The 19936-nt window shown below is 45.5% G+C and overlaps 1 protein-coding gene across 2 annotated transcripts in view; it reads right to left on the minus strand.

Moving 5' to 3' along the window:
* Window positions 1-16029, minus strand: part of INPP4B (inositol polyphosphate-4-phosphatase type II B) — a 1386300-nt gene extending 1370271 nt beyond the window's left edge. For both annotated transcript variants that reach the window (XM_029598221.1, XM_029598061.1), the window contains exon 1: window positions 15555-16029. The gene's annotated coding sequence lies outside the window, so the exon portion shown is untranslated. The remainder of the gene's footprint in view (window positions 1-15554) is intronic.
* Between the last annotated feature and the right edge of the window lie 3907 nt (window positions 16030-19936).

The following is a 19936-nucleotide window of genomic DNA, read 5'->3' on the forward strand; positions in this document are numbered from 1 at the left end:
CCACGGATAAGGGTCTGACTGTAGAGACCAGGTGAAGAAGGGGTTCGAGAGCCTAGTCAGGAGGACACTTGAGACTTACCCCGGAGAAGTAAATTATTACCCGTGATCACAAGGAGGGCTGTGAAACCCATTAGCCACACTTCCAGAAGACAGTGACAGGCAGCGAACCCCAGGGTGGCATCACAGTGGCTTATGTACTAGGTTGGCTGTGAATAGTCTTGCCAGCTTTCCAAAGGACCAATCTCAACTAACTCCTAGATCAACAAGACAGTGGGTCAAATCCATTTGGGGAAATACTATCCCTATTGTTTGAGAGTCAACCTCACTGAAGGAAAAAATAGATGCAAACCTTGAATTTCATATCCTCATTGGACTCAGTTCAAACTTTGCCAGCATAACTCAAACCTAAATGGGATCTCAGTGCTGGAAGAGATCTAATCAGTCAACCAGATTATTTACTCCTGCAAATACATGGTTATTAATATTCTATTGTGCGACATTTATGCATATTATTTGAAACCCATGTTTTTCTGTAAAGCCTGTTGCTATTGTTTTACTGTTTATTTTATACTGTTTTCATGTAAAGCCTGTTGCTAAATTAATGTTTCACTGTAAACCGAGGTGATGTATTACTATACGTACCGCGGTATAGAAGAACCTATAAATAAATAAAATAATTCAGCCTCTCTCAACACATAAATCTTGCATATGACGGTGATGTCTTTCAGTGACAAAGTTTGGATCAGGTCAGTTGCACTGTACATTGCAAACACAAACACTGCGGGTGGCATTTTCAAAGAGCGTTCAGCTTATCTGGCTATCTAGTAAGCCACTGAATATCCGGGTATATTCAGCGGCTACTAGATAGCCAGATAAGTGAATTTAGCTGGCTATCTTTTAGCTGCATAAAAAGTGGGTGGCCGAAATTCCCTCTCATCCTGATAAGTTAGATCAGCCATAGAATTGGCTAAGTCGTGATTTATGTGCATAGCCATCCCGCTGAATGTCCCTGGTAACATAGCCGAATATGCCTGCATATCAGTCCTGTGGGCTCAATTTAAACTCTGCGTAATTGATGTACGGGTCCATACCTCAGCTTTAAATAAGAGGAAAGGCTGAACTGTTCCATCAGGCTGAAATAGTTTGACTTGGCACTTTATATGTTAAATCTTTCCATCAGTGTGATGTAAGCACTAAGGGGAGCGATATTCAAACTTTTTTTATACCTGGGTAAACGCATGTTTATCTACGTTTAAATGCAGCCTGAATGCTGCAGCCCTCCTGAATATGAGTAAAAGCGCACACATTTGTAAAGCTATTGTATGTAATGAGATTTCAAGCAGCTATTTTATAATAGTGATGTGCATTTGTTTGCAAACAGAATGAAAAGCACAACAAAACACCTTTGTTTTGGAAACAAAATGAAAAAACACATCCTGCTGAAATTCAGATTTTTTTTTTTTCATTTCAGGGACACAATGTGCATATTTCTTGAAATTAAAAAAAAAGAACTAAAACAAAGACCCCCAATGAAAGTACATTCTGCCCCCCCAGAAAAAAAGCAAACATTTTTGGTCTGTGCATCCCTAATTTATAGAAGCCTCTGGGAAACTATTCTGGGCTGCACCCCTAGTAGAGAGAATCTTGACCTAGTTTACTCCTCCTTAACCTGGAAGGGAGTCATTTTGCAATTGCCTGCATTGGCGTAAAGTCCGCACACAACTTTCACCCACAGATTTTACGCTCATTTTCAAAGTGAAATTAAGCGCTTACCTTACCCTTTGAAAGTTATTCCAGAAAAGCTTCCCGTGCATATTTACACCTCCTAATTTGTGTGGGTAGTAGCACGGCCAAGAAAAAAATCCACACCTACATTTTTCAAAAACCAGAAGTATGTGCATAGGTTCACAGCTCCCTCCCCAAGCCCACCCCTAACAAACACCTCTTGTCACTGCAGATAAAATGTTTGCACTTTTACCTGCATATAAAGTGGACAATTTTTTAAAGGAACATTTCCAGGGGTAAAGCAGTTTTACTTGTGGAAATGGTTTTTAAAAATTACCCTCCCTGGGGGCAGGGTCCAATTTTCAAAGCCACTGATCTAGATAAAAGAGCCAGACAGAAAACTGCTCTCCTCAAATGCCACTACAAGTAGGCTCCATAGCACACCTGGCTTTAGCTCTGGGGGAAAAGAGAAATCCCCTGGATGCTATTTGACCACCACCTTCCGGTGCAAAGTACTTGCAAATGTTCCAAGAGAAATGAAGCAAGTCGTTTGCCCTTGAAAATTTGTGCAAAGCACGCGCACCAAAACCAACCACGCTAGTTTTGCAGCTTGGCGGACTGCCTGAAGCTCATCCCCCACCTCCACAGCCAGTGGCGGATTGGATGTCCCCCTGGTGGGCCCTTCAGTCTGATCACGTGCTTCTTTTTTTTTTTTTTTTTTCCTTCATCTTCCTGGGCCCAAATCTCCTTCACAGCTGACCCCACACAAACGTGGCCATCGCAACGATCAGCCACCACTCAGGCCCTTCCTTCGGAGCTGTTCTTTGTGTCCCTGGCAGTCGCAGCTCACTCTAATTGCGGCCCATTGCTGCCGCCGGTGCTCCTTGCGATCTGATGCGGCCTTTGGCCGAGGGAAGCCAGACTCTTGCTCCCGCAGCCTTTTCATTGCCTCCCCCGCGACTCTCGAACTCTCTCTATGCCAGACCGGCCCGACGCCGACTCTTGCTGCCTCGGCCCTCTCCTTGATATCGCCAGCCACCTCTCTCAATCACAGCCTACCCTTTGCGGCTCCTCCCTACCCGGCTTATCGCCGTCAAGTCTTGGCCCCTCCTGCTTTGCGGATTAACTCCACCACCCTCATTGTCTGCCTAGGCGAGACTCCTTTCTCCCGCTCCGATCGCCATGCGCTCCATCGCGGGCCTTCACTGGCACGGCCTTCTCTCTGCACCGCCTTCTTTCAGGAGATGGGCTCGACACCAGCGCTCACTGCTGGAGCCGGGCCTTCCCTGAATCGGCCCCTCATTCTTGCTGCAGCCTACAGCCTCCTCAGTCTGGTTCTTCGTGGAACAGTCTTCCCTCCAACCACTGCCCCAGGTCAATTTTTTTATTTTATTCTTTGGGTACCCCCCTCTACATTTGCGTGGCCGCAGCTGAGGCCCTCCCTCCCACCCCACCCACCTTGCAGGAGCAGCGGGTAACAGTGACCGCCTTCCACCTCCCTTCCGGCATCGAGGAGAAGCAACGCTGCCCTCCCACGGCGGCCAAAAGACAAAAGCTAGAAGTTAGGAGGAGGCCTGAAGACAGAAACTAACAGCGTGCAAGAACTGGAGGTAATTTTCAAAGGATTTATGCGTGTAAAAGTGACATACTATCATAGCAATTTTCAAAAGCCCCTTTGCACCTGTAAAGTGCAGTTACACGTGTAAAACCTATTGAGAGAGGAGTGTAAGCAACGACAGCTGTAATCTCACACTTTTGGATTGAGTTTGGACACTGATTGCACTTTGAAGAATCAGTAAATTTTAATTTGGACACCGAATCTGTGTCCAGCCTGTTTGTCCCTGCAACAAAGCATCACCCATATGTAAGGAAAATACACCCCACCGGCTGGGCCAAGAAAGTCTGCCTTCACCCCCACAGAAAGAAGCCACCCCTTGGGGACAGGAGAGGGGAGAGGACTAGTGAAGACGGCCCCGGATAGAAATTCGTTTGTGTGCTCTTGGAAATCAAGCCAATTTGGAAAAAACAGATGACATCTATATAGTGCACACCAGATCTATACAGCACTATACAGAGATGCAGAGGGGGGAAATTTTGTAACAGGTCGCATAAATTAGACGACATCTACGTGCATACGTTACGCCAACGAAACTATCCGCACACGATGAGAACTGCTTAGTTGGTAAAGAAATGCTTCAGGCAATGTTTATTTTCCGCACATAGTTTTCCCCAGACTGCAGCACAAACAATACCAAACTGGAACAATTTTACTTAGGCAACACAGGGGGGAAAAGTAAAACAAAGAAATAGATATAGCAAGAAAACACTGAAAAATACAGATAAAGTAGGTACAAAGGAGTAGCAAGTTTAACAGTCAGGTACCTCTCCCCCCCCCCCAGAATACGCTCACCCTAAAAGAAAAAAAAAACAACATTAACGGGTGCAAATAGTTTTCAGCCCTTGTTGAACCCCAGTTCTTATCCCAAACCCACAAAAACTGGAGAGGGGGAAAACCCTGCAACCCTCGGAGTCCTCTTCTCAAAAGAAAAAAACAAATATTCCTATGTACGCAAAAGCCTCCTCGGTGTCTGCGAGTCCAAGTTTCATTGTGCACAGATATGCAGAAAAAGTAAAGTCCGAGCGCTCAGTGGATCCCCGCAAAAAGATTTACTTTTAAACGGTTAACAAGACTTCCGATGCTGAAACTAAATCTCCTCCTCCTCCTTTTAAAGATCCGGTAAGCGTGTGCCGGGACTCCCTGGCAAAATATTCTTGCCTGGAAACAGAGAGTGTTTCCTCTCTGTCAAATCCGAGATACAAGGGCCCTGGGAACTTATCAAAAATCCCCAGCTACGGCAGCCTGGGGGAGGTAGCTCTGGGCAGCTGGGATTTCTCTGCGGCACAGACGTGCTCCTGGCACAGCTCAAACAGGGCACATCCAGCCCCCTGAACTCCTCTCCTTTTCCTCCTGGTGGCAGTCAGAAAGGAAGGGTGGGTTTTGTTTTTTTTTTTTACTTCCTTCAGCAAACCTGACCACACTATCTCTTTCTCCAAAAAAACTCCCCGACTGCTCTTTCAGTTTCTTGGCGGGCTATCAGAGGGAGAAAGAATCGGGAGATGTGAATCTTCTTGGTCCGCAAGAGTCAGCAGTCCGTCTGTCCCGCCCCCCCCCCCGCGCAGAGGGAAGCCAGCCTGCAGCGGGTACGTCATATCTTTCAGTCTCCCGAGCTAACCCTGGGGGTACTGTTTTTTATTTTTCTTTTATTCTTTGTAGGCAGCCAGTTCAGGCAGAAAAAAAACAAACATTCTGCGGGTAATTTTCGAAAGGATTTACACGCATTTGAGTGAATTTTCAAAAAGAGTTACACACGTAAATGCGACATACTGTCCTAGCAATTTCCAAAAACCATTTACCCGTCGTAAGTGAACACGGCACGAGGAAATCCTATTGACAATTCAATGGCCTATATTATAAAGTGCAGTCACATGGGTAAATTGCATTTAAACGTGTAAATGCTTTTGAAAATCAGGCACTTAAAAGGGGGTTTTGTGTGTGTGGGTGCACTTTACCCGTGTAAGCGGGCTTTTGAACATTGCTACAGTATATGCCATTCAATTGTCCATAGGTTATATACACGTAAATGGGCTTTTGAAAATTGCTATGATAGTATCTCACATTTACACGCGCAACTCCTTTGAAAATTTCCTCCAATTCTTGCAAGCAGTTGGCTTCTGTATTTGATGGCACATTATGCTGAAACAGCCTGAGGCCAGGCTCCTCTTCCCTTTCTCACTCTTGTATATTGATAGGTAAATGTTTTTATTTAGAATGCATTGTGAACGTGGAAGATGTAATCCGCCCTGAACGTACGGAACTGGTGGAGTAAATAAGCAATGCGAGCTCCTGCAGGGACAGTTTTAGGCACCTCTGCTGCTTTTACCTCCCCACCATCTGTAAGGGGCCATTACAGGGTATCAGAGGATTCGGCAGAGCTGGAAGAAGCCGAACTTAGCCAGCCTGCTACCCCTAGATACTGGCTGCCCTAGGCACAGGTACAATGGGTGCCTACTGACAAACGCAGGGCTGAGCTCTTGTAAGCACCGGGGGGGACCTCTGAAGCCCTCGGGGGGGTGCCAGGTGCCATTTGGAATTTGCACCTCCCTCACAATAGTAACCTAACATAGTAGAAAGGTACAGAGCAGAAAAAAAGGGCCATTCGGCACATCCTGGGTCCGCCCGGCTTCTGCTGCCTAAGAATAGATCGGAGCCTTGCTGCCGTTTCCTGCTGGTGAAGCTGGAGGAAGCCGTAGCGCTGACTTGGGCATGCTGGCTTCTGTCTTCTCCCCTTCCCCTGGCCCAGTAATGTTCTGCGTGATTCAGCACACGACACTCTAAAACTATTCCAACACTTAAACTCCCCTTCTACCTGCTTCTTCTCCGCCTGCTCACAACCTTGCACTCTCTTATCTATCCCGAGCTGGAACTGTGCATGAATTCTGTCATGGCTGTGGTTCTTCAAAGATCCTGCTGGCAGGCTGTTCCAAGCATCCACCTTCAGATCCCTCCCTCCAACTTCATACCATGGCCTCTTCTCCTGGAAAACCCATCCTTCCGTTTTATCGAAGCTGTTAGACCCTTAAGAACATAAGAACATGCCATACTGGGTCAGACCAAGGGTCCATCAAGCCCAGCATCCTGTTTCCAACAGTGGCCAATCCAGGCCATAAGAACCTGGCAAGTACCCAAAAACTAAGTCTATTCCATGTTACCGTTGCTAGTAATATCAGTGGTTATTATCTAAGTCAACTTAATTAATATCAGGTAATGGACCTCTCCTCCAAGAACTTATCCAATCCTTTTTTAAACACAGTTACACTAACTGAACTAACCACATCCTCTGGCAACAAATTCCAGAGCTTAATTGTGCGTTGAGTTAAAAAGAACTTTCTCCAATTAGTTTTAAATGTGCCCCATGCTAACTTCATGGAGTGCCCCCTAGTCCTTCTATTATCCGAAAGAGTAAATATCTGATTCACATCTACCCGTTCTAGACCTCTCATGATCTTAAAGACCTCAATCATATCCCCCCTCAGTCGTCTCTTCTCCAAGCTGAACAGCCCTAACCTCTTTAGTCTTTCCTCATAGGGGAGCTGTTCCATCCCCTTTATCATTTTGGTAGCCCTTCTCTGTACCTTCTCCATTGCAATTATATCTTTTTTGAGATGCGGCAACCAGAATTGTACAAGAAGCTGAAATCTAATCTTACTTCCTTTCCTTTCCTTGGGTCCTGCTACACCAGTCATTACTCATACCCTTAATTTTGTTTTATCATACGCCCCTGTCCTTTTTTTGTGTCTTTTGATGAGTACATGTTGAGTTTCTTAAGCCTCATTCAGCCAGCGCTATGTTGCAGACCCTGTACAATGGTCAGAGTTCTTTTTTTTTTTTAAACTGCTTCTATCCCATCATTGCCTTGGCCTCTAAACTGATCACAGTACTCGAGGGCAATAGTACCTTATTTTACCCCTCCTTAAGCACCCGAGTATACTGCCAGCTTTCTCTGCTGCTTTATAAAACTCAGACTGGCAGCATTCAGGCCATCTGAGATGACAGTTTCCAGTTCATTTCCTCCTGACACGTGGCTGATGGATTTCTGTGCGTCCTAAGTGCATAACTGTACACTTTTCTTCCTCTGAGATGTCGCTTCCAAAGCCCATTCTTCCTACTTCTGTTTCATTTTTTCCCGGCCCCCTCCAGCCGATTCTCGCCTGGAACAGACTTTCGTGCCACCTGCACACAGACATTTTTCCCCCTCCATCCCTCCCGCAATGCCAATGACAAGAAGATGTTGAAAAGAACAGGCCCCGAGGGATTCCTCTGGTCACTTTCCCTTCAACGCATAAACTCCGCTGACTGCTCCTCTCTAACTTCTGTGCACAGCCGGCTCCTCCCCCAGTTGACATCTCCCTGCCCTCCTCCTGTACTGGCTGCTTTCTGAACCAGTGTCAGAAGACTAACTGAAGTCCAGAAGGGCCGCATCCATTGCTCCTCCCCGACTAATTTTGTCGCCACCTCACAAAACTCAAGTCACCTTTATTTGACCGGATCCTCCCTTTGTGAACCCATGCTGTCTAGCATCCTCTGATCTGTTCATTTCAAGGCCCTGCACTACCCTTTTCTTTAGCAGCGTTTTTACAGCTTTGCCCACTGCTGGCATTAAACTGACAGGCCTATCATTACCTGCCTCCTTGTTTGCGCTTTTGAGCAGTGGGACCTCAATCTGCTTTCTTTCAGTCCCTCGGATCCTCTCTGGTCTCTTAAGCACAAATTCGACAGAGTTGTGAGGGCTGCAGTGAGAACATTCCTGAGTTCTTTCAGTGGTCTGGGATGCACTTCTTTAGGTCCCTTTGCCAGTTTTGCTCTTATTTGCATAAGTACTTTAAAGCACGCTCTCCTCAGTAAACGGGCTTTTGATCCTTTTATAATTACTCATGCCTCTGCATCCTGCTTTAGACTCATCACTTTCACCTTCCTCTGTAAAATAATGAGCAAAATAACTTGCTTAACAAACTGCTTTTTTGCTGAGTCATCTGCCTCACTACCCCCAACTTTCTTCCTTATCTCTCTTATTCCCCCTTTGGTTTTTACATCTCTTCCTGATGTATCTAAAGAGGGTTTTATCTCCCTGTGAGGGAGTATACCTGAAACTCCCTCAGACCACAGCTGTCTAGCCCTGTCCTCCTTAAGGTTGAGCCCCGCAAGGGATTCTGGGGGAAGGGAAACTCCCCTCACCCTACTATAAGGAGTCAGGGCCCAGAAGGGTGTGAGCGAGGGCCCCACGGAGCAGGCAGGAAGCCAGACTATGCCAACACCTGTTATGTTTGAAGTAGGTTATTGTGGGAACCACAGGGTGAAGCAGCTTGTCCTCTGTACTGTGTTTTGCACTGTAAATAAAATGCATTTCAGGAAACAGCCAGAGTCTGCCTCCTTTATCCCACTGGATCTTTCCTAAGCCACCAACCACTCAAGTTACCACACTCCTCCTTTCACTGGGCAATATTCTCCTTTTTGGGCCTTCACCTGTTTTAATTGTCTTCCCTGATAACTCAGCCTGTGTTATTTTATTTTGTATTTTCTAAAGCCTAGCCTTTTTTGCATTTACCAGTTCTGTCACCTCTTTGGAGAATCATTTTGGTCTCTTTTTAATTCTTCTCCATGCTTCCTTGCCTTCAACACAGATTTGTTGCTGTCACTATCCTCCTTTTAATTGATATTCACAGTTCCTCTCTGCCCTTTTTTATCCTTGATAAGAAGACTCTCTCCACACACCACTCATCATTTCAAAGTCAACACTCGAGGGTAATTTTATAATTCCCCACATAGTGGCAAAGTCAGGGTGTATATGATTTGCACTCAGGTCTTTACTGAGGGATGTCCAAGCAAAACTTGTGCACATAAGTTCCCTTCTAAAATCTTTCCTTAATGGGCCGGTTATAAACAGAATGGGTCCACACACAGTTAGACCTGCTCCAAGCAAGTAATTTTGTGCGTAGTAACGTACATGAATTTGTTAAAAAAAAAATACAAAAAAAAAAGCACACATGCAAGTTGTATCCCTGCCCAAACTCTGCCCTCTAGAATGAATACGCCCAGGGCATGTAGAAGAACGCACCAAACCAAGTCGTGTGCATCCTTGTAGGGGCACCGCCCCTGGCTGATTTTCAAAGTGCCACTTGCGCACATAAAAAAAAAAAAGGGTTTTGGGCGCATAGGTTGTTTTGAAAACCGGCCCTCAGAGCCCAAGACTCTTCTAGTATGATTTGGTCCAGTTCAGACTCTTAATAATGAACCACATCCTAGGATGATCACTGGACCCCCAAATCTCTTGCTGCCATGAGGTGGATGACATGGTCTCTCCATTTGTTAGTATCCTATTTCAGTATAGCATCCCCTTGGGTGGGCTCTTCAACTCATTACCTTTATTACACACTATACAGCTTCCCCCCCCTTAGGAGAACATATTAGTTCCCTCCAGCTTGTCTTCACCCAGCCACTCTTTTCCTTGATCTCCCACCAGCTCATTTACTCGTTTTCCCCTCCCCCTGGCTTCTGATTGGTAACACCTGCTACTTCCCTGTAATCACTGAAATATATCAATAGGGGAAACACGTATACACACCCACACCTTGCAATGCATCAGTGGCAAGCACAGAAACCCGTAAACTATTTATTCTTCCAGTGGTGACTGCATATTACTATTCTTAAGCAGTGCTGTCAGAGTTCCCTTTCAATTCACACCGATGGTGGTACAGCAGGTGTCAAAATACTTGGTCTGATCACAAAAAAAAATAAATAAATAAAAAAGTGAAATGAATGCACAAAACATGGTAGCAGCGCCACCTAGTGGAGCTATTGACATGATTCTACAGGATCTACAAAATGTACTATCACCTACGCAATGTGCACTGATGATATCAGTGTATGCCCCACACCCTAAAAGAATAATGCTAGCGATCACCTTAGAATGAACACACAGCATCTGAATCCACCGACTTGAAAGGGCAAGTGTGACCAACAATCTGCATGTACTCGAGTGGGGAAAATGCAGGTTAATGTATATTTAAGGAAATGGAACACACAGCTTTACTTATCCCCGTGCATGTTCTGTTCTGCAATTACTTTAACAGCATCCACAGGGGACATGAGTGTCGCGTTAAAAAGGCTTTTAGTTTGCAGGCACTCGAGGTACCACTGGTACAAACGTAGAAGCTTGGCAAACAAATGCATCTCCCGGTGAGGAAATGATGATGCTTAATAGAAAAAAAAAAAAAAAGAGTGAAGACTGATAAAATGAGAGCTTTTCCTCTTCCTCCAATGTTACAGTAAGCACTGCTTTAGACCCAAGGTGCGCTAGAGGGCCTGAGAACCATTAAATCCAAAGCGTAAAGCTTCATTAGTGTTAAGAAAATAGGAGATCATGATAATCAAATCAGTTCGGTGCTAAAAACCAGAAATGGGCAATGTGGGAGCAGGGCTCTCACCTAAAACCACTTTTAAAAATATTGGCAGAACTATCAAATCTTTAAGGTACGGTAAAGAGTTTTGCTGCAAAGAACTTAGCTTAAAGCTTCTCTTTTAGGGAGAAGGGGGATGGAAGAAATAGGAAGCGGGTTGAAGAGCAGCGCGTCAGGCCCCATCAACTACTAATCTGACGCCTGCTGTAGCTAACCACCCGCCGTGGAGATATACTGTCAACTGAAGTCCATGAGAGTTCAGTCCGGATTTGCTAAATCTGCTCTTTGGTTTCCTGCAGACCACATGAGGATGGAAGATCAATAAAAAAAAAAAAAAATCCAGGATGGATACCCAGGGGGGCGAGGCCTGACCACCCTGAATCAGAAAGGCTGCTCTAGCCACACACGGTGAGAGCACTTTCACAGCCCAACCTGCTGCATCAGGCTTCCAGGAAGGTAACTGGTGAAGCCTGCACGGAGCAGCGGTTACAATCCAACAGCAGCGGGCCCGGTGGCGTCGGGCTTCCAAGAGCCTGCATAGACCAAGCATGGTTAAAGTCCTTAATTTCAATGAATGAGGGGAAGCCAGGAGGTTGTGGACAATAGCCTCACTGATTCTGATGGTTGTGGGAATTATTACAAACCTTGGTAAGAAGACCACAGGGGGGCTTGGGTGTTGGATTAAGTACCGGTCTTGCAAGGATCAGAGCTGAAGAATGGCAAGGCCTGAAATGACCGGCCAGCATGCTTACAGGTTCGGGCATTCTTGTGATAGATGTGGAGGGCAGTGAAATAGAAAGGGATGAAATGTCAGAGGTTATAAGACACGAAGACCATGATGAGTGTGCAGGGGGAGAGGGAGATGCTGTGGAGCTGCATATGGGAATATATATACTTATCTATCGTGGGGAAAAAAATCTCAACCGGGCAGACTGGATGGGCCAAATTGTCTTTATCTGCTCTTATATGATGTCCATATTCAAAGAGGTTTTTCCAGCTAAGTTGACTTAGCTATGTAAACACTGAGGTTTCGAAATTCCTGCTGTTTTCCCGCCCCCCGAGTTATCGGGCTGGCTAACACCTCAGCCGGATAAACTGGGGGTGGTCTGGTCATGCCGGAGCAGAACGTCCGTGATGGATAACACCGATATCCGGTGTCGTCCAGCTCCGCCATCCTGCTAACTTTGGGACTACCTCAGAGCTGCTAATTATGCGATACGGTGAGGCGGATAAGTTTAGCCCGCTAACTCAGCCGGACTACCCCGCCGCTCAGTACTGCCCCCTTTTGTTACTAGTCCAACATGCTCTGGTGCACCAGGAGCATTGCACTTGTTTCTCGCCCCCAAACCCAGGGTTTTGCACTATTTGCTTCCAAAGACTCCTTAAGATCCAACAGTACAAAACTGCATGGTGCACTCTCTCGTTCTGATAATCCGGACTGTGATTGCCATGCATCAGAAGGAACCTCAAACCCCATCCTTGTCGAGCCGTCTGAAGAATACACTCTCAATGGAAGAGCTTCTCAGTTTAACAAATAATACATTCCAGAAGTAATTTGTAGGTCACTTTGTAAAGGGGTGCAGGCACTTAACTGTGGCGAAGGTGCCTAGATGCCTGTGTTTCAGAATGAAACGTTAACTGCAGCATGAAACCAGCCGGCTCTAGTTAGCCACTGGGGGGGGGGGGGGGGGGAACTGGGCATTGTGGGAGGTGTGCTCGGGTCGGGTTCTCTGAATGTTACGCAAGTACTGTCCTGCACCTCGCTGGCCCCGCAGACGCAGGAGCTGCAAAGCACAGGAGTTCCGTATTTTTATAGCCAATTTTCAAAAAGAAAACTACCAAGTTCCTCTTTGACAGTTTGCTACAAGGTACACAGGTACAAAAGTGTCCACTGTACCTTGCACCTACTTGGCTTACTAACAATAGTCATTAGGTGAGATTTTCTATTTATTTATTTTTAGATTTTTTTATACCGGTGTTCCTGTATGAAATACAGATCACATCGGTTTACAATGAAACAGAACATAAATTTCGCCTAGAGGCATTACATAGAACAAGGTTACGGAACTTGGAACAGGGTAAACTAGTTCAAAATGAACACTGTAAATTTAAACATATTGGCTAGCAAATCTCATTGAGCATCAAAAACAAAAAACATAAAAGCAAAACAGTAAATGTCACATGAGTACAAATAAACTGTATGCTGGCAAGAAAGCTAAAGTGAGATTACATGGAGTTAGAGATGAATGATGCTCTCAGAGGGCCTAAAAGCAGAAGGAAGGCCCGAGGGGGTCATAGCCGCAAGTTTTCATTGGATTTCTACACTGAATTGTACTTTACCTTCCCTAGGGTGGAGGGCGTGACCTCATAGGACCTAAAACAGAATGCAGCTCCCTCACAAGCTAACTTTGAAAGCAGCTTCTTGCCCGGAGCGAAGGCTTCTCTTACTGTCACGCCGTAGCTCGTCATTACCAATCTTCCAGTCTCTCTCCCTGCACCCTTCCTCGCAATCTGCATCCATCCTGGCAAGTCACACTTATCTGAGCCCTTCGCCACCACCAGCGCCCGGCTCCGTGCTTTACCCCTTGCTGTGCTGTATGCCTGGAACAGACGTGCCTTGTCCGGTTATGGAGCTCCCTCTCTGGCTGAATTCAAACCCAGATTTTAAAAAAAAAAAAACACCTCACCTTTTTCAAGCTTCATTTAAATCCTACGTACTTCTCTACAATAAATACAATTCCCACATCTTCTTACTTGATATGTATGTTTGTCTTGACTTTATTGTAAGCTCCACTGAGCAGGGACTGACTATTTTGTGTATCTGCACAGTGCTGCATATGTCTAGAAGCACTTTAGAAATGGTAAATCGTAGTAGTAGAGGAGAATTCACCACAAGATCAGGACTTAAGCCTTGCATCTGCCACCAGTCGTCTTCTTTATGTCTCCTGCAAGAGCTGTAATAATCACCTTCTGAGGCGCTCTTAAATCCAGCTAGAATAAGGAGAAGCAGCCTAAGCACGGACTCAAACCCACAGGGCTGACCAAAAGGGCTAAATGTTCAGCTTTTTCAAACTTTTGTAACACAAAAAGTGCAACCCCCAAATTATAAAAATGTGTTCCAGATGTTTCAGATAACAGCATGCAAGCTACCCCACAAACTTAAAGAGCCATGTCATTAATGTATTATTTCTACCTCACACACAATTCTATGGTTATTGATTTATAAGTCAACCTGCAATTTTACTGTGATACCTTTCTGTCAATTGTTAATAATACATTATACTTGTGATAAATGTTATGGCAGGATAACTTATGCTAAGCTACTGCAGGCACTGCAAGCAAGATCAGGATTATTGACAGCACGGGCATTTAGATTTACTCATTTATCTTGTGCAGTAACACTCCTACACTCTGCAATGCATTCACCGTCAAGAAGCCGTAATTCATAACAAAAGCCAATGTCAAAACAATATGTTCACTGCATATTCAAGCAGAGTGTGCATAATTACCATGTGCAGGTGAGGTCCGCCATGCTTAAATTCTGCTCACATTAACAATTCAGCAGCCTTCCCAGCTCCTGAAACCCGGCGTTTGCCTAGCCTGCCACCCTGCGAAAGCCCAGGAACACCAAGGCTTATTTGGGTCTCTTTATTGCCCGAGATTGCCTGGTACCCTCAGCGAAGGTGGAGACCCTTTGGCATTTGCCATGGTTTCCAAGGACAAAGCAGATACAGCATTTAACACTGGAGATTAACAAATTAGAAAGTATACCTTTCATGGCAAACACTTTCCTGTACTTAATACCACTTGCTTGCTATGTAAAGTACATGCAAAAATGTTCTGCTTCTGTTTATGAAAAGTACAGCAATGCTTCCAATTTAAAAATGACCATAGAAAGTTCCATGCAGTACACATTTCCCTACGTTGGGCACTGTATTGTAGAAAAGGGAACATAAATGTAACAAACAATAAGAAACAACTTGAATGTGAACAGGCAAAACACTGTGGTCTTGATATGGAACGAAGGTATATGCAATGTCTAAAATAAATATCTACATCCAGCTATACATATATAATGCTGCTTATCTTTTACACATATTGTTCTATTTCTGTTTTTATATTGCAATCCATTTGTTCAGTTTATTCTGTAAAGTTGGAATATAAATCCAATTAAACTATGTGTATCTGTTCAGATCCTGCTTGAATACGTGCAGTAACTTTGTACATGGATGCAACTATTGTTTTGTCCAACTACACATCCACCAAAAAATACTGTACTGACGTTCAAACACAAGATGCAATAGGGAAAGTTTACAGGTGCTGGCAATCAACTACCTACAACAGCTTAAATCCGCTAAAACCTGAAATCAGACGACCAATTCTTTTCCTTCCCTCAGAGCCCTTTGGGATTCCATTGAACAATTCTGTAAATTTCCAAAGATACTAGAATCACCAGCATAAAACTGAGTGCAATGGTTTCAAATTAACTCAACCACTGCAAAAATAAAAACCCTTCAAGCATTGTGCTGCTTATTAAAAAGCAGTTCTGTGCTGAGAAAATAATGGGTCTTGGGGCACCATCATCTCCTGCTTTTTGGAAGGGACGCGGGTGGCTACGTTGCGAGCGAGCACCACCTTGTTTTACAAGACGAATGCGAAGGGGAGCCCGCACTAGTCCTGCTCAATCTTTCTGCTGTTAAAGAGAAGATTAAGACGAATAACGAGCATGACTAAGCTGTCTGTGCCTCAGGAAAAGATGTGCGGGGGGGGGGGGGAGGGACACAGCGCAAGGAAGCTGCAATAAAACCACTTACCTCGGTCTGATTTCTCATCGGAAAAGAGCAGGTTGCCTTTCCAGCGGACCCATCTCGCCTTGGCTTCTGCGAGCGAAGCAGCGAAAGATTAATACAGCAGCACCTCCCCCTCCTTTATCACTTTGCACGGCAGAGGTGTTTCTTAAAGGAGATGAATTGGTAATGGGGGGTCAGGGAAGATCATCAGTAAAAGAAAAGGGGAGGGGGAAAAAAAAACCCCAAATCGGTTCTCCCTTCCCCTCAGCAGCTGCCTCTGTAGAACCTGCTGCCCAGCGCCAGCTATAACTTCCCAGAAGAAGCCTCCCCCTCCCTGCAGCCGGAGAGAAGCGGTGACTGCAGCACAGGCGCCTCTGGCTTTTCATTGGTCCTCCCTTTCCTCACCCGGGGAGCGGGAACCCCCGCCGCCCTGTCAGGAGCCGAGAAGCCAAGCCCGGCTGGGGTTCCCGCGAGGACAGCCACGCTTACTACTCGCGAGCCTGGCAGAACCGAGCGCAAGGAGCAATTATCTGTAGCACGAGGGGGGGGGGGCGTTTTACCTCGCCAAAGCAAGGCCCCGGCCAATGAAAGTTTTAGGTTTAGGTTTCGCCCCAACTGTCCCCAAACTGACGGCGGGCAGAGGCTGAAATGGGTCCGGCACAGCAGGTGCCTGGAAAAAATCCGCACGCGTGCGCTGACCTAAGGACAGCCAGCGCTACGGGTTCGTTAAGGGAAAGTCCCTGAAAATGGGGATTTAAAAACAAACAAACAAAAAAAAAAGGATTCTTTTGTCTCTCTTTCCTCTTTTAGGATAAAGTCATCGTGACAACTGTCTGGCAACACTATTCGAGGAGATAAAATGTTAACAAATTTGCAACAACAACAAAAAAAAAATAGTCCCTGAGGGAGACCAATGGGTGGGCTAAACTTTGATTGGACGTTTTATGGCCCACTGAGCTTATGAATTGCTTTAGATAATTTTGTATATAGTGAGACATAAAAAAACATTATAGAATTGTTTTCATGGAATAAAGTATTGGATCTTTAAAACATTGTTGGGGACCTCTTGTGATGGCGAGTTTTATCTGGGCTAAATGAGGGTCTGGAGAATCTGCTTGGGGAGTTTCTTTTTCGGTTAAAATCCACCAGTTTGCATTTCAAACTCCCCATACAAATTCTTTCTCGCACAGTGTTCTATGGACACAGCAAAGCAAGTTACAGATTGAAATCCTGATAGCTAGGAAACTTTTCATCTTTGCAAATCCTCAGGAAAGAGGTCAGGAAACTTCTATTTGTATTTCTGTGCCCGGTTCCTGAGCCACTCTTCATGTTTCGTGGTATAATTTCTCCATCACAGAAATGTATGCCTCACAGCCTTAGAACGCCATGAATCCCATCTCTCAGTTTTCCTGTGATGTAAACTATTTGTTGTAGGCTTGAGGCATGGTCTACTATATTTGGCACTGCGAAGAAGTGCAGAGTCATGCAGTTGGGGGGCACACAAATCCCAAGGAGCCATATGTGGGGAGGGGGAGGGGGGCTAGAGACTGATGTGCACGGACCCGGAGAAAGACCGTGGGGTGACTGTGTCTGATGATCTGAAGGTGGGGAAGCAGTGTTTTTCCACAGTGGTGCCTAGACCCCGAGGGATGCTGGGCTGCACAGAGAGGCATAACCAGCAGGAAAAAGGAGGTGATCCTGCAGAGGTCCTTGATATAAAGCCTCACCTGCCGAAATGCGATCAGTTCCGGAGGATGTGTCTCTAAAAGGACAGAGATAGCTTAGAAGTGGTTCAGAAAAACGGCAATCAAAAATGGGCCAGGATCTGCACCAAAAGCCCCATGAAATAAGACTGAAGGTCCTGATTATTTACACCCACTATTACACTGAAGGCACTACTGCAGCTCAAGTACTGACGGGGGCTAGGTTGAGAGAACATATTACACCTGTTCCATACACTTCAGACTGGTTGCCTATTCAATCATGTGTGATGTTTAAAATTCTAACGCTAGTCCATAAATCTCTGAGTGGCGAGATACCTATGTCTATGAGCAGGGCAATCTATAAGCCTCCTCGCAGATTAAAATTAGTAGGTCAGAACCTTCTAGATAGCCCCTCGGTGCAGCAAATCTGTTTGGTTGAATCATGTGAAAAGATCTTCTCTCCGGCAGGTCTCAAGGCCTGGAATGCTGTTCCTGATGAACTTAGATTGAAATATTTACTAAATCCTTCCAGAAACAACTAAAAGCAGTTTTATTCAATCAAGCATTTCCAGCCCTTGATCTGGAGATGTATTAGATCAGTGATTTCTCAAACATTTTTATGTTGTGGCACACCAGGCACAGGGTTCGTTTTATCATGGCACTCCACCACCTTCACAATCATCCTCGTCTCTTCCCTGTCACCCCACCTCAGGCATCCTCACCTTCCCTCTCTCTCTACCCCTTGCTATCATTGCTCTCCCTTTCCTTTTCCCCACCTCCGGCACCATCACCTCTTCTCTTCCTTCAGCCCCCTAGTATCATCATCATCTTGTCCTCCCTTCCTTCTTCCTGACCACCCCTGGCATCATCATCTTCCTTTTCCCCTCCCTCCACACCCTCTGACATCATTTTTTCTTCTCGCTCCCCCACATCCTGGCATCATCACTGTCCCTCTCCCTCCACGCTTCTGGTATCATCACTACCTTCCCTCTTCCTCCACCCATATGGCATCATCATCATCACCACCTTCTCTTCCCTTTCTCCTGACATTTCCTTGTTTCCTTCCCTCTCCCTCTACCCACTGGCATTATCACCACTTTCTTCTTTCTCCCTTCACCCCCTGGCAAAATCCTTACCGTCTATTCCATCTCCCCTGGCATCATTACCACCTTCCCTCTCCCCAATTCTTCTCCCTCCACCCACCTGACATCATCACCACTTTCTCTTCTCTCTCCCATGGCATCACCACTTTCTTCCCTCTCTCTCTCGCCACCCCTGGCATCCTCACCTCTTCCCTCCACCCCCTGAAATCATCCCTACTTTCTCTTCCCTTCAGCCCTCTGGCACCATCATCATCTTAAATCTTCCCTCTCCCCTGGCATTAAGAAAACATAAGAACATAAGAAAATGCCATACTGGGTTAGACCAAGTGTCCATCAAGCCCAGCATCCTGTTTCCAACAGTGGCCAATCCAGGCCATAAGAACCTGGCAAGTACCCAAAAACTAAGTCTATTCCATGTAACCATTGCTAATGGCAGTGGCTATTCTCTAAGTGAACTTAATAGCAGGTAATGGACTTCTCCTCCAAGAACTTATCCAATCCTTTTTTAAACACAGCTATACTAACTTCTTCCCTTCCCTCTCCTACCCCTCTGGTATATCATCACCTTCCTTGCCCAGTCACCCAGCCCCTGTAGCCCTTGCCATCATCCTCCTCCCTCTTTCCAACTCATTGCCATCAATACTTTCCCTTCCCTCACCTCTCTGGCATCATCACTTTCCCTTCCCTCTCCCCTACAACCTTTGGCACATTTAGTTGTTCCTTACCACCCCCCCCCCCCCCCCCCCCCGAGCTAGCACATGTCTGACCTGCCGCTTCTTCCTCTGCCACTTTGCCTCTCCAATAGTAACAGCACCAGCCCCGCGTGACTTGCGAGAGACAGCGAGCAGAGAGGGAAGCAGCAGCAGCACATAGGCGCTCCTTTCTCCAACGCCCTCTGCTGGCAGGAGGACATCCTGCAGGCCAGGAAGGGAGAAAAATGTTAAGGCGCTTCCTCTTTTCGTATCCGGCTCTTCTTGCCGCACACCTGCAGGTTAGTCACTAGGAAACACTGTACTACTTGTTATCAATTATTACTGGATAACTTGTTTTTTGCATGTTTTTTGTAACTGCTTCCCCCTTGCACATGTTTAATTCTACTGTTCTTGTTCTATGTAAACCGGCATGATGTGACTTGTTCATGAATGCCGGTATATAAAAAAGCTAAATAAATAAAATAAATAACTTTGAAGCATGCGGACCAGAGGTCATAGTGTTTGGGAGGCAGAGCAGCGTAGAGTTTATATCAGTGTATTTATTTATGTTTGTTTGATCTGTTTGACCTTTTTGCCATTTTATGTGTATTATGCATGCTTTTAGATGTATTCTGCCTATGATCTGAGAGACAGCAGAATATAAATGTTTTAGATAAATAACAGATGATGTAGACTTTTAATAATAATGCACAGCAATCAAACATTTTTCAATGCAAAGGAAGCTGTAGGTCTAAGGGATCATGATATAAAGCTCCAAAGGAGTAGACTCAGGAACAACAGCAGGAAATATTTTTTTTCACCCAAAGTGTGGTGGATGCCTGGGATGCTCTACTGGAAGCGGTGCTGAAGACAAGAACTGTAAACAGAATTCAAAAAGGAGTGGCATA

Source organism: Rhinatrema bivittatum, chromosome 1 (genome assembly GCF_901001135.1).
Source record: "Rhinatrema bivittatum chromosome 1, aRhiBiv1.1, whole genome shotgun sequence".
Taxonomy (NCBI): Eukaryota; Metazoa; Chordata; class Amphibia; order Gymnophiona; family Rhinatrematidae; genus Rhinatrema; species Rhinatrema bivittatum.